We start from the raw sequence: 14,847 nt of genomic DNA, 5'->3' as shown, positions 1-14,847 counted from the left end.
GTTGTTCCGATTCCGCAACATCCTTCTTTATGTCCTGTTAAAACTCCTAAGGACTATTTATCTAGAACATCTACCTTTTCCGAAGGTCCCCCCTCCCCCCCTTTTCATGTGGGGCGGTGGTGGTACCATATCTCTAAAGGGCATTGCGCAGCAGTTTTTGTATTTTACCAAGGAAGTCAGCCCAGGGTCCTTTCCCAAAGCGCATGGTATTCGGGCTATAACAACTTCTGTAAATTTCTTCAAATATATGAACTTTGATGATCTGAAGAAGTATACTGGTTGGAAGTCGCACTGGGTTTTCCAAAGCATTACCTTAAGTCTTTGGAGGATCTTAAATATCATGCAATAGCTGTAGGGAGGTCAGTGTCTCCTGCTACAACATCAATATAGTACTGTCCTTGTGTCATATGAATATTTTCCATTATGCCAGCATTATTAACATTCTACCTACCGCAGCACATTTCTTTGTTATTTGACTTGGTGTATGGTGTTAATTTATACAATTTAATATTCTATTTCGTTTCAGAGTGATGTAGCTTGGTGTTTCTCTGGTACAATTTCACGGGAGCGACACGGCTGAGCCCAGAAAAGGGATTTTGACGTAGGAAAAATCTATTTCTGGGTGAGGAAGCCGTGTCGCCCAGTGAAATCCCCCCCTTGCAGTGCACCAAGCTTCATTGCTATCGATAAGTATGACGTCACAGACGCCTTCAACGGGGTAGCTAGGTGTGACCTATGGGTCGGCTCCCCGTATTTAGGGTCTTTTGATGAGGAAAAGGCTAATTGGAGGGGTTGCTGTGGTAGTGTTTAACACTCGCCCCAGTTTTATACCAACACCTTTTATATAGGTGAGCGAGTCAGAAGCTTCTGACATGTCCAATTTAGCAGTTCTCTGGTATTATAGCAATATTTTACTAGAAATAGTGCTAAAGCAGACATATTTCACTGGGCGACACGGCCCAGAAATAGATTTTTCCTACGTCAAAATCCCTTTTTTACTCATTTTGTAGCCTATGTCACGAATTGGGAAGTTGAAGTTTCTTCTACGGTTTGGGAAATTAATGAGAGCTGATGAGGTTTCGTGGCCTAGAGACTACCAGAAAACTGTTGAAACAGAAAATAATGTTCTCTTGAGTTTATTTGGTTCCAAGAATGGGTTTGTTGTGTTACACCTTCAAGTTAACAATTTTTGTTGGTAAGAATTAATTGGTTGAGTTGTGATATTTTTCTGATCAAGTGATAGCCTTGAGTAGTTTATTCTCATATATATGTACTACTTAATTTGACCAATTTTTTGTAGAATTCTTAAATATTTGAATAAGCACATGTTTTAACATGTATGAATAAGGGCAGGAATGGTGTATATGTATGTGCAGTGCAATTACACATTCTTTATTTATATTATGTCTCTTTACAAGAGTATATCTTCATAAACTGTAAGATTTTGAATAATTTTCTCATTGCAGTGTACTGTAATATAGTGTGCAGCACTTGCGGTGTACTGATTCCAGCTTCAAGCGGTTGTATAATGTATACGGGAAAAAGTGTGCATAAAATTCTTTAATTGTCGTTTGAGAATTGTATTTTGTTAATTAAAACCAAGGGAATGCTTAAAGCTTATTTCATGGAAAATCACTTCTCAGATAATTTTCATTACTGACTCTTTGGAGACTTGAAAAGCTAGTACATTACTACTTAAATATGCCCTTGCTCAGTGGTTTGTCTAATTTCTTAGGAACAACTGAAAATTTGTTCTGGAGCAGTAGGTTGCATTTTGGTCACAAGAACCTGCCTCACTTCTTCACTTCACATTGTAAAGATTGTAACAGGTTTTAAAAGCAGAAGTCCCCCTCATTTTGGGACCACTTTGATATGGTGAGGGGCTCTCGAACATCAGGAATTTCTTCCTAGGTTTGAACCCAAGAGTCCCATATAACATTATGTATTATTTGGTTAATATTTGTGGATTTTGCCACTATTGTCAAAATTTACCAAACTTAATGAATAAGAAAACATATCATAGCTTAGAGTGAAGTTAAATCTAAAGCTAAATATGTAATGAGAACTGGTAAATCCATTATCTAACTAATAATGTTCATACCTGTTTTTTCAGGCTGAACTATTCTGTAGAGCTGGACCAAGTAAATTCTCAGATCCAAAACACCCATCAGGATCTATAGAAATGGAATAATGAAAAAGTAAAAACCAATTAGAAGATTCAAACATAATAACAATGGAGCCATTCATACCCAACATTAACTCAGAATACACAGATAACCCACATAGCTGAGGTCTGAAAAGAATTAGAAATTATTTACTTGACCCAACACTAGTATATTTTGATAATCTTTTTGGACCAATTAACTGGTCAAGATTTCTATTACTTAAAGCCAAAAATAAAATATCTACAGCAATACTTGAAAATAAATTATTGAACATATGTCCAACCTAAGAAGTGGAATGTCGATACATATTGAACATATGTCCAACCTAAGAAATGGAATGGCGATAGAAAATGAATGGTTGTTCTAGTAACCACCGAAAAACAGTCCGCCACCTTTTTAAATATAACAGAAATAAATGGCACAAAAATATCAATAAGTCATGAATCATTAAATTATATATAGAGGGCATAGTCATTCTATCCAACTTTGAAAAAGAAAGACTACCGTCAAAACACTTGATACTTGACTCCCTTAAATTAAGATACAGTAATATACATGATTTAGAAGTACTATAGTACTTAGTTCCAAGTAGGAAAGATAAAAATAAACAAATATTGTAAAAATAAAATTTACTGGCCAAGATCTCCCACTTAAAATAAAAATTCGTGGACAGAATAGAGAAGTGCATCCATTTATGCCAAACCACTTAAGTGCGCTCAATGTTTAAAGTAGGAGCACATACAAAAAATGCCATAATAAAACATTATGCACAGCCTGTCCATCAGACACCCATACCACTAATTGGAAATGTAAATCCCGAAAATGTATTGACTGTGTACTATCCCATCATGATAAGTTTAGGGAATGCTGCTTTTATCAATATAACACAGAGCTTCAGTTGTTAATAAATAGAACATGAATGACAGTCAAAGAAGCTAGACTTGAGCTAAAAGTAAGAGCAGTCAATAATCCATCTTAAAACCAACCACTCATGCAAATGTAACTAAAAATCAAACTATCAATCACATTAATAATAAACAAGGTAATATAAACATACAAATTAAATCTCATATCAATAGTAGTGCTGCTGCTAACATTAAAGGTTTAAATATCCATGAAAAAGAATTTTCAATGGAAGATAAATCAAATAATAATCAGACTGACAATAAGAAAAGAATATTAGAAAGAACAACACCTAAGGGAAAAAATTGAATATTGAAAATTGCAATCAATTCAAAGAAACTCCAACTACACCAGAAGAACATTTCAAAAAAGACATTGTATTAACCTCATCACAAGTGGAAATACACAATTATCCTTAGTCCCAATCATACAACCAACATCTGGACTGTGAAGAATCAATTAATCTCTCGACAATTACCAATGGACAAGACAAATAATACCATTCCCTTATAGAATACTAATGAAAATCATACTATTAAACCAAACCAAAATATAACTATCCCACACCAACCATCCACAAGACCCAAGTATTCCACTAATAACAATAGTAAATCAGATAACCCCTCAAACCAACATTCCTTATCACTAAAGGAAAGGACCAATAGAATTACAATACCAGAAATTTCTAAAGCTAGATGATCAAAGGTTTTGATCAAAGAAACTGAATCAATAACTAACAACACCAAACATGCTTTGTCTTGTGGTTGTAATGAGTGCTTCATAGTCACTTAAAACCACTCGCCAAGACAGCGGACACAGTATGAAATTGTATAGACAGTTTTACAAAATTACAAAAACGCCCTTAGACACACCAACATGAGAATGAATTATGTTCTGAATCCTTAAAATACAAAAAGGAAATTATAAAATAAATACTCATTAATATTTAATTATGAAAAACAAACAACTACTGAATCTAATAAGCAACATACAAATACATCAATTTAAAAAAACCACTTCCGTAGGGGGTTAGTGCCGTCAGTGCACCTCATTTGGTGCAATGTAGGCATTACTTAAGGTTCTTTGCAGTGTCGCTTTCGCCCCTAGCTGCAACTACTATCAATCCTTTTACTGTACCTCTGTTCATATTCTCTTTCTTCCATCTTACTGTCAACCTTATCCTAACAATTGTTTCATAGTGCAACTGCAAGGTTTTCCCCGTGTTACACCTTTCAAACCTTTTACTGTCAATTTCCGTTTCAGCGCTGAATGGCCTTAGTTGCCCAAGTTCTTGGCATAGTGCGAAAAATTTGTATAAAATCAAATAAATCAAATTAAAAAACCAAAATCGGCTCAAACAATGTAAATTCCTAGACAAAGTAAAATCATCAATCAATTTACAGAAGTTAACACCCATTAATGGAATATAAAATTATCCAATCAAACATAAACGATCTTTTAACAGGAATACATTCAGGTGAACTACAAAGAATTGTACAAGAACACAATCCTATGTGCATATGTCTACAACACATAGCATCTAAACCTACTACAAGTATCCATTATAAAATTGTATGTATTCACCAACTGATGGTGGATAATTAGGCACAGCTATATTCCTTTATAATAGCATAACATAATGAACCTTTAACCATACCATCTATGTATCAAATAATAGCTATCAAGCTGTATATGCCAGACAAAAATAAGATCACTACTTGTAATTTATGTAATTATTAACTATGCACGAACCCCTACTTAAAGTAGGAGATTTTAATGCACATAATCTCCTATGGGATGATATTAACTCCACTGACTTATCTGGAACCAACATAGTCACTTGATATTTCATTATGTTCATATGATTTAGCAGAAAAATTTGAATGGAATGTCCTAAACGACTTATGCGCCTTAGTGGCATGATCGGTTTGGTCTTGGCCTGCCACCTTGGTGGTCGCGAGTTCGATTCTCGGCCATTCCTTTGAGGGGTCAGAGATGTGTATTTCTGGTGATAAAAGTTCACTCTTGACATGGTTTGGAAGTCACGTAAAGCAGTTGGTCCCATTGCTGAATAACCACAGGTTCCATGTAATGTAAAAACACCATACAAACAAACAAACAAAACAAACCTAGAAGACTCATATACCAGTGACCATTTCCTTATTGTCCTGAACTACTTAAGCAATGACAATATATTGTCACCTATAATATATAATATCCAAAAAGCTAATTGATATAAATATATTCCATACACTCAAAACATACCACCATTCCCACATAATCAAGATCATAATACCACATGAAAGTCCTTCTCAAACTTCATAATAAATGCTGCAGATAAAAGCATTCCAAAAACTAAATCACATTCCACAAATCCCCTGTCCCATGTTAGAATTCAACCTTAACAACCTTGAGTAAAATAAAACGTACAGGCAGTCCCCGGTTTACGACGGTCTCGGCTTACGACGTTCCGAGGTTAAGGCGCTTTTCAATTATAGTCATCAGAAATTATTTCCAGGGTTACAACGCCTACAACACTGATCTGGCAGATAAAATATGACTCCAAAAATGCAAAATAATCATTATTTGAAGTTTATTTTTATGAAAAATCCAATAAGAATGCAGTTTACATAGTTTTCAATGCACCCAAAGCATTAAAAGTAAGGTTTTCTTAGGATTTTTGACAATGTTCCGGCTTACGACGATTTTGGGGTTACGACGCGTCTCAAGAACGGAACCCCCTTCGTAACCCGGGGACTGCCTGTATTAGGTCACAACCTTAGACTCAAAACTTGCCTTAAATCACTCAACAGAATGCCTTACAATATAAGCATTTTAAACAAAATAGTAATATCAAATATAAAAATTAACCACAATAAACTACTGTATAATACTAAATATACATCCAAATTTAGAAAAACTGTAGTTGCTGAAAAAAATCACATTATGGAAAAAATTATCTTTCAAGCATATCTTCAAATATATCCACAAGGGATATCTGGTAAAAGATAAGAAAAATTAATGGTAAATATAGTAATTATATCTTTAACATGGATGATCTTGACAACGCCCTCAATTCGTGTCAATCTTCTGCAACAGGATATGATAAAATAGTTTTGAAATTTAGGTATACAAAAACCAGCTCCTATAGCTAAATTGTATTTATTGAAATTTTATAATAGTATCTAGGTAAAACATGTCTTTCTTGATAAATGGAAACTTGCCATTATTATTCCAATGAATAAGCCAGGAAAAGATACAAGTAGTCCATCTAATTATAGACCAATATCCCTCACAAGCTGATTATGCAAAATCTTAGAAGAAAATGGTCAACGCACAATTAACCTATCAGTCAGTATATCTTAGTTTAACCAGACCACTGAGCTGGTTAACAGCTCTCCTAGGGCTGGCCCAAAGGATTAGTTATTTTTATGTGGCTAGGAACCAATTGGGTACCTAGCAATGGGACCTACAGCTTATTGTGGGATCCAAACCACATTATATCAAGAAATGAATTTCTAATCTATTGAAATAAATTCCTCGGAATCGATGTTGGCAGAGTGGAGAATTGAACTCGTGGCTACTGAATCAGTAGGCAAGCACATAACCCACTCGTCCAGCGCTACGATTAACCTATGCTATAACCAAAGAATCAATTTTAACACCAACACAATCTGGTTCAATGGCTGGCAGGTCAACCCTGGACACACTAACAGATTTAGAAGACCATATCAAAAATGGCTTTGAACAGAAAAAATCAATAGTAGCAATATTTTTTTATGTAGAAAAAGCATATTACACAACATAGAAACACAACATTGTCCAGTGGAGAGCTACGATTAACCTATGCTATAACCAAAGAATCAATTTTAACACCAACACAATCTGGTTCAATAGCTGGCAGGTCAAACCTTGACTCACTAACAGATCCAAGGGTATGTATGTGTGTGTATAAATGTATACATACATACAAAGGTTGTTGGTGATCCAGTTTTATGGCACTTGTTTAGCCCTGAAAATCAGTGTGTAGATTTAGTTATTGGCGCCAGTACAGACCTATTAGAGGCACCATTAACTGGTTATATAGGTGCCAAAATATAGTTATCAGCAAATTTTACTTATCAACCCATCAGAATACAACCCACTCCAAAGATAAAGTAGTAAATCTGTCATGTTGTTGACAAACTCAAGGATGTAGGATTGTATAGGGTTAAGGCTGTGTAAAGCTTTTCCAGACATGCATCTGGTATTAAATCTGAGTTGTACTAAACAAGATGGAATGGTTAACTGTGTTAAAAAGGAGAGTAAGGATGGTGCTGCCATCCTTGGGAGGGAGTTAGGGAAAAATTGAAGCTGTGGTGACTAGGCTAACCAACTTAAAAGTAATTTTGGGCATTGGAAATTTTGTACATAAGAATTTTGCAATTTATTTCACCTTTCTTCACTCTCTCTCTTTCACATACACAACACTTTTGTACTATTTGACTTGATTGCAGTTTGAGATAGGCTTGAAATTTTTCTGGAAATTTACAGTTTTAACATGATTGTTGCATTATGTTGCTTTTGCATTAAAAAAAATCTAAATTTTTGTCCATGGACTAGTAATATTGGTTAATTTGTCTCTTGCATGTCAATTATTTGTTTACATAAATTTATCACACTTGTTCATATAATACAGTACGTAATACCCCAAACTTATGCGAGGTTAGGTTCCAGACCCCCTTGCGTAAGGGGAAAGTTTCGCATAAGTTTGGCACGGTCTCTAAAAATGCTAATACAGTGGTACCTCGAGATACGAAAGGCTCAACTTAAGAAAAACTCGAGATACGAAAGCTAATACGAAAAATTTTACAGCTCTACATACGAAAAGTTGTTGCTGTAAACTTCGAGATTCGCCCAGACCACCGATAACAATTTTGAAACTCGCGCGCCGCCAACTGAGTAGACTTGCCACCATCCTCCTGCACTCCCATTGGTTCCTGATGCTAGTCACCGCCATGAGATCCTTCTCTCCTATTGGTCAGCATCCTTCCCATCATGCATCTACTACGTAGCATCGTGCCTCGGCCACTCGTCCCAGCATCGTTATCGTACGCACGCGGTATTCGTTCATTCTAACGATTTCGTCTATTAACGTAAATTCGTTAGTGATTTTATTGCAGTATACATACTTTATCGTGTTGTGTGAGAACTTTACTCTACTTATACGTAAATTACATACAGTATATACGTAGTCATGGGTCCCAAGAAACTTGAAATTCACGGAACGAAGAGGATGCTCTCTTTGGAGACGAAGATGGAGATTATCAAGGAGTATGAAGCTGGTATGCGATTGAGTGTGATCGCCAAGAAATACAGCCGAAATCCGTCGACAATAGGCACCATCCTTAAGCAGAAGGATGTCATCAAAGCAGCTACACCTTCCAAGGGCGTCACTATTTTGTCCAGCAAGAGGAGCCATGTGCACGACGAGATGGAAAGACTTCTTCTTGTCTGGATAAAAGACAAAGAAATCGCTGGCGATACGATAACAGACAGCAATCTCCCACAAGGCCAGCGCTATTTTCGGCGATTTGATTGCCCAGGCCGAAGACGATGGAAGAGAAGGGACATCAACGCCAACCCCAGAGTTCAAGGCTTCGCATGGGTGGTTCGAGAAATTCCGTAAACGGACTGGTATCCATTCGGTGGTGCGGCATGGGGAGGCTGCCAGCTCGGACACGAAAGCGGCCAAAGCCTTTAAAAAGACATTCGACGAGATGATGACCAAGGAAGGCTACAGTTCTCAGCAAGTCTTCAACTGTGATGAGACTGGCCTTTTTTGGAAAAAAATGCCTCATCGGACGTACATCACGGACGAAGAAAAGAAGCTACCCTGGCATAAGCCTATGAAAGACAGGCTTACGCTCGCACTTTGTTCAAACGCCAGTGGGGATTGCAAGGTGAAGACCCTACTGGTGTATCATTCCGAGACTCCTCGAGCCTTCAAGGCCCATGAAGTGCTTAAGGAGAAGCTTCCAGTGATGTGGATGGCTAATGCGAAAGCCTGAGTAACAAGGCTTTTGTTCACCAAGTGGGTAAATCTGTGTTTCGGCCCGACAGTGAAGAAATTCTTGGAAGAGAAGCACCTCTCTCTGAAATGTCTGCTGGTGTTGGACAATGCCCCTGCCCACCCTCCTGGCCTCGAGGAAGATATCCTAGCGGAGTATTCCTTCATCAAGGTTCTTTATCTTCCGCCTAACACCACCCATCTCCTCCAGCCCATGGACCACCAAGTGATATAAACTTTAAGAAGCTGTATACGAAACATCTTTTCAAGAGATATTTCGACATCACCGATACCACAAACCTCACCTTGCGTGAATTTTGGAAGGAGCATTTTGATGTTGTGATATGCATCCGACTCATTGACCAAGCTTGGCAGGAGGTTTCGAGGCGAACCTTGAATTCCTCGTGGAGGAAACTCTGGCCTGATGCCGTATCTGCCCGAGACTTCGAGGGATTCGATGTGGGCGAAGCTGGTGCTGCAGATTCAGAAACAGTTGACGATCCTGAAACTATTTTGCAACCAGATCTTGACGAGATCGTTGCACTCGGCAAGTCCATGGGGCTGGTCGTCGACGAGGACGACATCAACGACCTTCTCGAGGAGCACCAAGAGGAGCTTACGATGGATGACCTGAAGGAGTTGGAGGCCATGCAACATAACGTCGTTCAAGAGGAGTTATCTAGCAGCGGCGAGGAGGAGGAGGACGACCCTATGACAACGGCAGAAATTAAGGATGTTCTAGCTGCTTTTCATAAAGTGCAATCGTTTGTTGAAAAAAAAGACACCCCGAAAAGGCTTACACAGGTCGTATGCTTGCGCAGTTCGATGAGGCTTGCCTGAGTCGTTTCAGGAACATTATGAAAAGTAGGCAGAAGCAATCTTCCTTGGATAGTTATTTTTTAAAGAGGCCTTTAGTATTAGCAGGAGTAAGCAAAAAGGAAGAACCAAGTGATACTAAAAAAAAGGAAAAAAATATGAAAAAATCAGACAAAAATTTTTTTTTATTTTAGTATTTTGTAAAGTTAAGTGTTACAGTTTTGTTAATGTGTTTCGTAAAGTTTAGTTTATGTATGTTTTCCTTACATTTTTTTGTGTGTGTGTTTTGTAAAGTTAAGTGTACATACGTACGTACGTATCTGCCGTTTGTCCTCCTCCTCTGTCGCCACTTTCGGAGATAGCCTCACTTGAAAGGTAAGCTTCCACATTTTACTACATGCATACAGTATTTCTTGTATACCATGTACACTAATACACTTTATTTACAGGTAATTAGCAGTATGTATTAAGTTAGGTATTGAATAGTCCAAATTGTTGTAGTATTTCATTGTATATACGTCAATTTAGCTTTATTATGAAATTTACTGGGGTGTTTTTGGAGGGCTTGGAACGGATTAGCCATTTTACACGTAAAATGCGGTCCAAGATACAAAAACTCATGATACTAAGGGCGCCTCGGAACAGATTAATTTCTTATCTCGAGGTACCACTGTAAATGCTTACTTCTAGAGTTTGAACACTAAATATGACCCTAATCATGCTCCCTAAGTATTAAGCTAACTTTCAAATTAAAGTTACTGTAATACATTACCCTTGAAAAAGAAATGACTGGTTGGCATAAAAATAGTTACAGTAACTACTACGTACATATGTATACGTACTAATGTTACCTCTAATTCATGGGATACCATTTTCTTTTCCCCTCAGAGTAAAAGAAGTTTTCTTTGCATCACTAGGTAAACTCCATAAGTCTGTTATAAAAAAGGTAGGTACACAATTCAATGAAATAAAGAAAACCTGTATGTACACAAGTAATGGGTGCAGAGGGTGAAGGTAAAATTCAGTCAATTTAAAATCATGTACTAGTGTGAGAGCTAACTAAGAGAGAGAGAGAGAGGTGCATCATGTGAGGGGTATCATCTTTAAAAAGTGTGAATGGGATCACATCATCTGAAAGTGCATTAACTGTATGTGCTGTAATTACAAAAAATGATACATACAGATTGTACCGGTAGTACTTTTCTCTAAGGTTAAGATTTGTAATTTTCACAGAACGATAACTCTGTTATGTCTGATAAATCATGAAGGTATTATATAGAGACAAACACTGTGAATTACGTACTGCCTTTGTATATATTTTCAAAAATATAAATAGCATAATCTCCATACTGATTTTTTACACTTAAAAGCATGATAACTTGAATTAGTATATTAATAAATACTTCAGAAATTAAACAGTTTCTGAATGGACATCATCTTTGAAAAGTGCAGTAACTTTGTAAATGGTTATTGCATCTGGTAAAAGTATGTATATGCACTAACTGTAGGTGGTGTAATTACCTTTGTATCATATTTCTGCATGTACAAAAATAAAAATAATACATTTTTAATAAAGGTTTTATACAAGGCCTTAAAACTTAAAAATTTACATAATAAATTAAACATAAACACTTTTGCAGGGTTTTGCAGTGTTTATGGAGGATTCGCAAATGTTTGCGCTATTGTGAAGAACTCGCGTATGATAGTTAGATTCCAACGAAACGTTTGCGCTACTCAAATCGTTTAAGTTGGGGGTATTATTTTATGCTAAATCTTTGTGTGTTTTATCTCGCAATTGCTATATGACATGTTTTGGTCATAAAAGGAAGATGAGCATGTCTCCACTTTATTACTTAGTAATTTTTCTACTGTGATTCTTGTCTCCCATTTTATACAACATGTTTTGGTCATAAAAGGAAGATGAGCATGTCTCCATTTTATTACTTTTGGACTTTTTTTTTACTGTGATTCAGCACTTGCTTGCGTAATTACCCTAAAAATTTCAAGTACGTATCATGTACTAGTTGGTATTCTTTAAAAATAGAGAATACAAGTAAGTTCATATATTTGTTTTCACTCTGTGCCTGCTGAATTCCAGCACGCACTACTTATCTCCCTAATTGGTTCCTTTTTGCCATCAGAATTTAGTTCTTTATTATATAGCAATTTGTTTAGCTGGTTACCAGTATATAACTAGTGCATAAACACATAGCCTCACTCATTAATTCCTTCCAAGACTTACAGCTTAAGTAAAACAAGTCAAATAAACCCCTTAAAAATTCACCTAGCCACCCAATAAACCCTTATAAGCAACACCAGAACGTCACTAAAACAATAATTCATTTGATAGTTCAGTGCTTCTACTGTCTTTTCAATAAGTTTATTCACTACATTATAGTTAATGCTAATGTAAGGAAAAACAAACAAATAAATTCTACATGTACCTGATGGATGATGTGTATGTGCTCATCCATGTTGATAGTCCTCTGACTCAAGCTGAAAGTATGAGGTATGGAAGCAATCTTTTCATTCTTTCCACAGTGTTTACCATAGATAACCTTAGCTTCCAGTGATATAGCATGACAGTAGCAATAACTAATGCTAATAGTAGAAACTCTTTGTAGCATTGTAGGCAGAAGGTGCAAGGGAAGCCTGCCACATATGTTAAGCATAGTGTACCAGAGCATGGTGTATGTTATAGAGAAGCAAAGTGTTTACATACATCCTCTTCACAGAATTGTGATGTATACATCATAGAAAAGGAGGTACAGACATTAAGGATAACTTAACACAACACATTTACAGATTTACTTAGTTTTAATAAGAATGTTAGATCGGGAACATCCTTTTTGAGTACTACAACTGTAAACCGTAGAAGAAATGTAAATGACACCGGAAAGTGCTTTCTTTGGTAATGTAAAGGAAAGATCAGTGGCAACAAGTACTGCCTTTTTGGAGGTTGTGCCTGTTACTTCTGGCACTCCTATCTTTGAAGGCTACGCCAGTAATTTCTGTCATTCCTCTCTTTGAAGGCTATGCCAGTAATTTCTGGCACACTTGCCTCTTTGGAGGATGTGCCGGTGATTTTTGGTGCTCTTTCCTCTTTAGAGGAAGGGCTAGTCGTTTATGGTGCTCCTGCCTCTTCGGAGGTCGTGCCAGATAGTATACCTGGCATTACGGCCTCTCTGGAGGCTGCACCAGTGATACCTGGAGGATGAATTATGTAAATCTGTATCTGATCCTTGTGCCTCCTTGGAGCCAGCACTAGCTGTGACTGATGCTCCAGATGCTTCAGAGGATGCACAAATTGCGTGACATTTCCACCTCTCCTCAAGCAGCTCATGTTTTTTCTGATGTTCCTGACTAAATTGACTGAATGCTTTTATTTGAAATTTTGAAGTTGTGCTGCTCAGTTACTGAAGGTTTTTTGCAATGCTCTTTCATCCCTTTTATTTTACTCTCCACCTTCTCCTTACAATGGTTTTATAGTGCTACTACAAGGTTTTTCTCCTGTTACACCATTAAAACCTTTTTACTCTCAATTTCCCTTTCAGTATTGAAAGGCCTCATAGGTCCCAGAACTTGCCCTTTGACCTAAATTATATATTCCATTCCATAGAACATTTGGGTAGTTAAAAAGCATTACTTTGCTTGAATGCACAGATACAAGTAGATACACCTTAACCAAACATGCTCAGCCCCATTAAAATGAAGCAGGATGTAACACCAGTCTTCTTTTGGATAAAAAAATAAAATAAATGAAGGCTTGAGTCACAAACTCAGTTATAATAGTTAAAACTCGAGAATTGCTATCAGAGTGAATTTCAGGAGTGTAAAAGGATACGGAAATTAAAAGTTTGAGTGATTTTTATTTTTATTTTTATTACATAGTTCAAGTCTAGTCTCTGCAAATTTCAACAAATGACAAATACTTTACAATAATTGTTTTTATATGTTAATGCAAATAAAATAAATTACATTCACTTATTTTAAGATGACACGCTGTCACCTCAACTATGGAATTTTGCCTTCATGGATGCTTTGTCAAGTCTGGCTAAAAGAAAAAAAAAAGTGGTTACTTTTTCTCATGTTGATTTTGTTCTTCAACGGATGCTTCTCTCAAGTTAAAACAAAGTGCTCAGAAATAATGATAAATTTGGTTAAATAGTGTAAATGGCATGACTGTTGTGTATTGTATGTGTATTTTAGAATATGCAGTCACATTACTGCAAATCGTTCATCAAATGTGTAAAATGTATGTGCAAAAATTCTATATAAATGATTTTGTTTGTTTGAGCACTTTCTGTAAAATTAAAAGATTTGTGGTTGTAAGTGTAATTTTACTGTATGTGTACTTGTTGGTTTGTATGGTGTTTTTACGTTGCATCGAAGTACTGCATGTATACTGCAGAATATGAAATAATCATTAATCTAAAGTATAACATCAGCTCATGAAGTCATTTGATAAGTGATTTGTGCCTTACTTCTCTTGTTAACTTGTGCAAGGAAGTGCTCTGAAATTCTAATAATCATGGTTGAAAGAGAAGTTTGATTTTTGTTAGAGTTCAGTCACCACAACACAACTAGGGCTTCACTACATATCTCATACAAAATTTGTTATGTATCTAATAGTTTAATATTTTGATTGATATGAAATGTATTTATTGTTTATATTTTGTCATCTTTAAGGTAAAATTTTCTGCTATATGTAATTATTTTTTTGTCTGTACATGTTTTTGCAGTGTGTAAACATACATGGGCATCAAGTTTGGAACACTACACATCCACTCTGGTTCCCAACCCCATCTCTCTCAGGTACTGTATTCTTATTGGCAATTATTTAATGCAGTGCAGTGCTAAACTTAATACAGTAATGTAGTACTACATTACTGTATTTTGTCTGTTTACACTACT

This window comes from Macrobrachium nipponense, chromosome 2, assembly GCF_015104395.2.
Source record: "Macrobrachium nipponense isolate FS-2020 chromosome 2, ASM1510439v2, whole genome shotgun sequence".
In the NCBI taxonomy this organism is placed as follows: Eukaryota; Metazoa; Arthropoda; class Malacostraca; order Decapoda; family Palaemonidae; genus Macrobrachium; species Macrobrachium nipponense.
This window is presented reverse-complemented; position numbering follows the sequence as displayed.